Below are 6,491 nucleotides of genomic sequence, written 5' to 3'. Positions count from 1 at the left end.
GGGCCCCAACATGGAGGAACTATCTTTATTTATACTTTTTCCAGTCCTTTGTCTCCCAAATTTGGAATGAGACTTCCGGGCCTTCTGAGAAAGGCCTATGTGCTGGGAAGGGGACATGAGACCATATCTCAAGGCCTGGCCTGGTGTCAGCACTGACAACTCTGTCTGGGACATAGTTTACGGCCTCTCTGGAATGGGAGTAGTCTTTTTTCCTTATTATTTAAGACAGAAGCCAGAACAGCAGGGTTAAAATATCAAACAGCAGTTTTTATATAAGACGATGCTTCAGGACAATTGGGTGTATGGAAATAACTGCATCATTGACTGCCCTAAGGTCCTGTACAAAGTGGTATTCGGTATTCCCAATTAGGTAGGATTGGGGGTGTTATAGGATGACTGAAACTGAGTAATCAGGCCCTAAGAAATGTCTGTAGGAAGGGCTGTATCCCTGTGAGTACCTCAGGTGATAGAGGGTATTGGCATTGGTGGGAGTAGGGAGCTCCTGGTCTCAGGTGAATTTCTATGGGGTGGCCATAATGGCCTGGCCAGGTGACAAGGTGTTCCAGACTACATGATTTACCTGTGTTCATAGGAGCTCAGGGAGATGGGAAGGCTCCTATCTCTGGGGATGGCCAGTGCCAGGAAGTGATCTACCTTAAGTTGATTATTCTCTAAAATTTAGAGTCTAAATAAATAATGCCCCCCAATTTAGTTAACATATCCCTTGCAATTAAAGGGATTGGGTACTCAGGCACATATGGGAAGGAATGAGTTCAAACAGTAGACTAGGTATCGCATATAAGAGAGCAGGTAAATTGCCTTACCTTAGGCTTGCCATCTATCCCCGTGACCAGGCAGTCAGCATTGGGAGGCAGAGTCAGGATACAGTAGGAAGATCCAGTCAATCAAAAACTCAGTTTTTCTACCTGCCATGTCAAAGATGAGGCTCTGCAAGGTCAAAGGTGATGTTTCTTCCTGAAGCTGAAGCCCAGTGAGCGCTTGGGCCTCCTCAGTGGGAGAAGGTGTCCCCCTTTTGAGAAAAGATGGCCAGAACTGCAGAGGACCTTTGAGAGCCTACTCTGTCCCAGCTTCCCAGGGCAGAATGAGCATTCACTTTTCCAGTGTCCCTCTCTTTTGCAGTCGATGCATTGGTTTGGCCCAAACCCCAAGGCAGGCACCTATGGATGGGGCCTTCGTAGTCCAAGAGTCCTGGAACATCTGGGGTCAATCTGAGATGGTGCCTGAATCATAGCATCCAAAATCTGGGCCTTTCTTTTAGTGCCCTTATTCTTTCCGGCCTTTTCCGCCTAATCTTGATTCTTAAAGGGCTCCACTACCAAAAATGTCTGACTGGTCTGGGGGCCTGTCTTCAGCTTTTGGATTTCTCTCTGGATACACAGGGAGGCCTGAGTGATGAGATGCATAACCAAGAGAATGTGCCCCTCACAGGAGTCTGGGTCCAGATCAAAAAATTTTCTAAAGGGCTTAGATAACCGGCTCAGAAAGAGAGCTGGATTTTCCTCTGGCCCCTGAGTGACCTCTCAGATCTTGTCATAGATGACAAACACAATCTGACAATGCCTCATTCTTTCAATTATGCAGTTAATAAAATGCTCCATTTGGGCATTATCTTTTCTGTCCATGTAATCCCATTTGGGGTCCTGAACTGGCACTCCTTGTCCCCCTGCTCTATAAATATCATGTGCCAGGCTGTCAGCTGCCCTCTCATCTGTTCATTCTCAGGCCTTGCCCAGGATGCAAGCCTTTTTGTCCAGGAAACAGCAATGTGTTAAAAGCACTATGACATCCTGCCAAGTTAGGGAGAAGACAAGGCTGAACTTGACAAATTCGTCCCAGAAATTTTCAGGATTCTCAGAGAACTGGTCAAAATTTTCCCTACACTGACTGATATTGGACATAGAGAAGGGGAGGTGAACCTGAGTGATCCCTCTGTTCTTGTCTGCTACCTCCCACAAGGGAAAGAGGTCAGAAGTGTCCCTCCTCTTTGGGGAGAGGGAAGAGTAAAGGAGGCCTGAATAGTTCCCATGCTGGGAAGGCTCAAGGGGTTGATTCAGAGGCAGAGGTGGGGCAGAGGGTTCTGGTGGACCTGTTTGGCCATCGTAGACCCATAGGTTGGAGGGCAACTAGGTGAAGTGGGTGGCTGAAGGGCTTTGTCAGGCCTGTGGAGACAGGGCAGCTAGGGTTCGGCCAGATCAAATGCTAAGAAGCTTTGTCTTTCTGGGATCTGGGGAGATTACTTCACAGCAGCTGTAACACAGACACAACAAGAGTTAGGAAGCTTTGGGTCCTGATGAAGTTTCATAAATGCCTGAATTTATGGAATCTCAGTCCATTTCCCAGACATTTTGCAAAAGGGACCTAATTGGACAGTGCACCCATTTTTCAGGCCAGCATTTCTGGCCCTCCAGGATTTATTGGGGTAGGTAGCATTGCATAAGAAAAATAATATTTTCTTCCTTAAATCATCTAATTGGAATTAAAATGCACCCTAGAGGTGATTTTCCTGGCATTGCTGCTATGTTCCCTATTCCAGTCTAAATGGTGGCCAAGATTAAGGCCACCAGGAGAAGGATGAAGAGCCCGAGAGCAAGTGTCCCTGTAATTTCTGTGCCCTGGAGACATGCCAACTGAGGGGATGAAGAAAATACCTGGCAAGTAGAAAAGAGGGGGAAGCAATACAAGGAAGTAGGGGTCTAAGGGACCTGTAGTAGACACAAAGAACATGACAGAAGTGTCAAGTGAGACAAGAAAGAGAGACTTCCCTGTCTAAAGTCAGAAACTGGGAAGCTGGGAAAAATAGGAAAAGGGGACCAAGCGAGTCCTGGAAGGATGAGAAGTTCTGAAGCAACAAGATGACCTGCAGCGTTGATGGGAAAGCTCCAAGAGGGGCTGGAACAAACACAGAAAATAGGAAGGCGTGCCAACTAATGGGGATGGAGTGAAAAAGCCTGAATGGTTTTGGCTTGAGATCAGAGGGATAGAGATGCAGAGGTCCCATCCTCTCTCAGAGCAGAAGCGGGACTTTAGTGGGGGCACCCATAATTGCCCACAAGGCACCTCACTGACAGAAACCAGTCCTGCAAGGTTAGAAAAAAGGGAATGGGATTACCAGGACCTCTTGGAAAAACAAAAACAAAAACAGAAAAGACGACTCAATAGACATTAAAACTAGGAAGATAATAGTCATACTCACAACAATCACATTTACCAGCTGAGCAAAGGCCAAAGGAGGTGGATGCCCATCTGAAGGACATGCCCATCTATTTTAAGAGAAGCTCAGCCTTTCTTAGAGCTACCTGTCTGTTCTTTAAGCCAGTGTGATGAAAAGGGGAAATATATTTAATTATACTTAATTAAAATCCTTCCTAAGATAGTGGAAGAAATTTCAGAATAAAAAGGGGTCAAGAATGCAAGCTCTGGAATCAGAAGACCATTGTGCAAATTTTCATTCTGTCACTTACTAATTGTATGACCTTGATTAAAAATACTTAATTGTACTAAGCCTTTATTTTCTCCTCTGTTAATTGTCGATGAGATATACACACAGGACATACCACTTTCCTTCTCTGAGCTAAGTTTTATTATTTGTATTTATAATTTAAAATACACTTGCCCTAGCTGGTTTGGCTCAGTGGATAGAGTGTCAATCTGTGGACTGAAGGGTCCCAGGTTTAATTCCAGTCAAGGGCACAGGCCCAGTTTGTGGGCTCGATCCACAGTGGGGGGCATGCAGGAGGCAGCCGATCAATGATTCTCTCTCATCATTGATGTTTCCATCTCTCTCTCTCTCCCTTCCTCTCTGAAATCAATGCAAATATATTAAAATAAAGAAAAAAAACTTTAAAAAATACACTATTTGTGTGTCTTCTACCTGGTGCTTGTTAAGTGGATCAAATGAGATACGCAACGTGAATATTCTTTGGAAAATATGAAGTAGTTTATAAATATGTTTTATTTGCATGATTACTGACTCATGTTCACATTCAAAATCAAATATTATGGCATTTTTTCTTTTTTAATATATTTTATTGATTTTTGACAGAGAGGAAGGGAGAGGGATAGAGAGTTAAAAACATCAATGAGAGAGAAATATTGATCAGCTGCCTCCTGCACACCCCCTAGTGGGGATGTGCCCCCAACCAAGGTACATGCCTTTGACCGGAATCGAACCTGGGACTCTTCAGTCCCCAGGCCGATGCTCTATCCACTGGGCCAAACCGGTTAGGGTGGCATTTTTTTCTTACTAATATGACACAGTTGCATTGAGTGGAGTGCTTGAATAATATGGTTCATCTCAGTTAGTTGGAACTGTGAGGTATCACTTTCCCCATTGAGTGGGGGATCAGGTCCTCACGATATCTCAAGAAAAATATTTTCTGAGACTTGCATGGAGGATATGTGATTTTTATTTGCATGGAATTATATGTGTTTCTAAAGTCCCATTTCCCTAATGCAGTTCTGGAAGATGTGCATCTGGGGATTCAGTAGAGCTAGAAGCAAAGCCAATGTCCAGAGTTTCCATTCCATTCCATTCCATTCCATTCCATTCCATTCCATTCCATTCCATGGTATTCCATGGTGGATCTGGGTCCAGTGTAGCATCAGACTAGTGGCAGTACATTAGTCCATTGTGTGGGGTGCACATGGCTCTGAGCCATGTGGGCAAATGCATTGGAGTCAAGAGAGCATGCCTCCTGCAACAAGAATCCCAAGAGTCCCCAAAACACAGAAGAGCAAACTTCTTTGTTCAGGGGAGTAAATATCTCAAATCTTCCTCTACTTGCAGTGGCCATGCCTACCTCTGGCCAATGACCTGTTCCCAGGTGTGACTGACAGACAAGTACCTTCCCTGTGTCACTCAGACTTTCCTGGGCATGCATCTATTCTCCCCCTGTCTAGTCCCTTCCCCCAGAGATCTGAGGGGAACACACCTGTGGCCCCCTGGGGAGTGTTAAACTGAAGCTTCCAGGCAAAGCTGCACAAACGACAGGCCTACAATATTTGGCCATTCCTTTGCTCCTTTCTAATATTCATAACTAGGTTTATTACATGGTATCAGAACCCTATTTTATCTAAATGAATTTGTCTTATTTAAAAGTCCCCGATGGTGATTTAGTCATCATAGAAAATGAAATTGTTCAACATGACTTATGAAAGAGATGAAAGATATGTGTTTGGTATATGAATGATAGAGTGAAGACATTTGGCTTTCTATTATTTTGCCATTGACCAATACTAGCTTGATTTAAGGTATTTTAGAGCCTGGTGTATTGAGCTAAAAAAAAAAACTATTAAGCAATTAACTCATGTTCCTAAGTAGCAGTGACAGATAGAATAATTCTGGTGATTTGATGACCCTAAACTATTCAAATTAGGAGTGGTTGTCTCCAATTCATTTAATACATGTTCAGTTCTCCATTTCATTTTGTCTGAAGAGACATTTATTGTTGTAAGATGAATTATTTTCTCAAATTGCATCTAGAAAGCCATTTTTAAGGTTGTCAGACAGTTGGAAGAAAAATAGTCTTCAGCATAATTTTTTGTTTATAATGAATAAGTAAGCTGGAAAAAAAAGTCCTATTGTGTGATTATCTAGGAATACAACCTGGACAATACAAACAGCCTATTTTCAGTTAGTCAAGAAGCACCACAAAACCACAGGACATTCTTCGCATGAGCCTAGGTCTCCAATCATCAGGGATTATGTGAAAATGGTATCATTCTGTTGTTTCAACAAAATGTCTTTGTCAACTGAATAATTTTATAAAAGATAGTTTATACTGAACAGTTATTGAAGCAAGATTTAATTATTTTACAAATAAGAAAAACAAAACATTGTGGTTAAGGAACAGATCACAGAGGTGAGTTTGACTGTAGAAGCATCTAGAACTTAACACAGCTTCAAATTCAATTTATTATGATTGGAGTGAATATTTTCCAATCCTATTTTTAGACCTTAGTACATGTATGAATGTATGGGGATAAAAGGCTACAATTTACTTCAGTGAAGTTTCTGTCAATGAGGGTCTCTACGCTGTGGATATCGGATGATGAATATTGTTGCCTATGAATGTTTAATTATAACTGTTAGGATCACCGAAGGAGGAATGCAGGAGGCCAAAACGGGTAAAGAGTTATAAATTTACTAGAGGCCTGGTGCACAAAAATTTGTGCACTCAGGGGGTCCCTCAGCCCGGCCTGTGCCCTCTCGCAGTCTGGGACACCTCGGGGGATGACCACCTGCTGGCTTAGGCCCGCTCCCCGGGGGATTGGGCCTAAGCTGGCAGTCAGACATCCCTCTGGCAGCCCGGCAGCCCTCAGGGGATGTCCACTTGCCAGCGGGGAGCAGGCCTAAGCTGCAGTCGAACATCCTTAGTGCTGCTGAGGAGGCGGGAGAGGCTCCCACCACCACAGCTGTACTGGCAGTCGTCAGCCTGGCTTGTGGCTTGACAGAGCTCCCCTGTGGGAGC

The sequence above is a fragment of the Myotis lucifugus genome, unplaced genomic scaffold (genome assembly GCF_000147115.1).
Source record: "Myotis lucifugus unplaced genomic scaffold, Myoluc2.0 scaffold_13, whole genome shotgun sequence".
NCBI classification, from domain to species: domain Eukaryota; kingdom Metazoa; phylum Chordata; class Mammalia; order Chiroptera; family Vespertilionidae; genus Myotis; species Myotis lucifugus.
Note: the sequence above shows the minus strand (reverse complement) of the source record.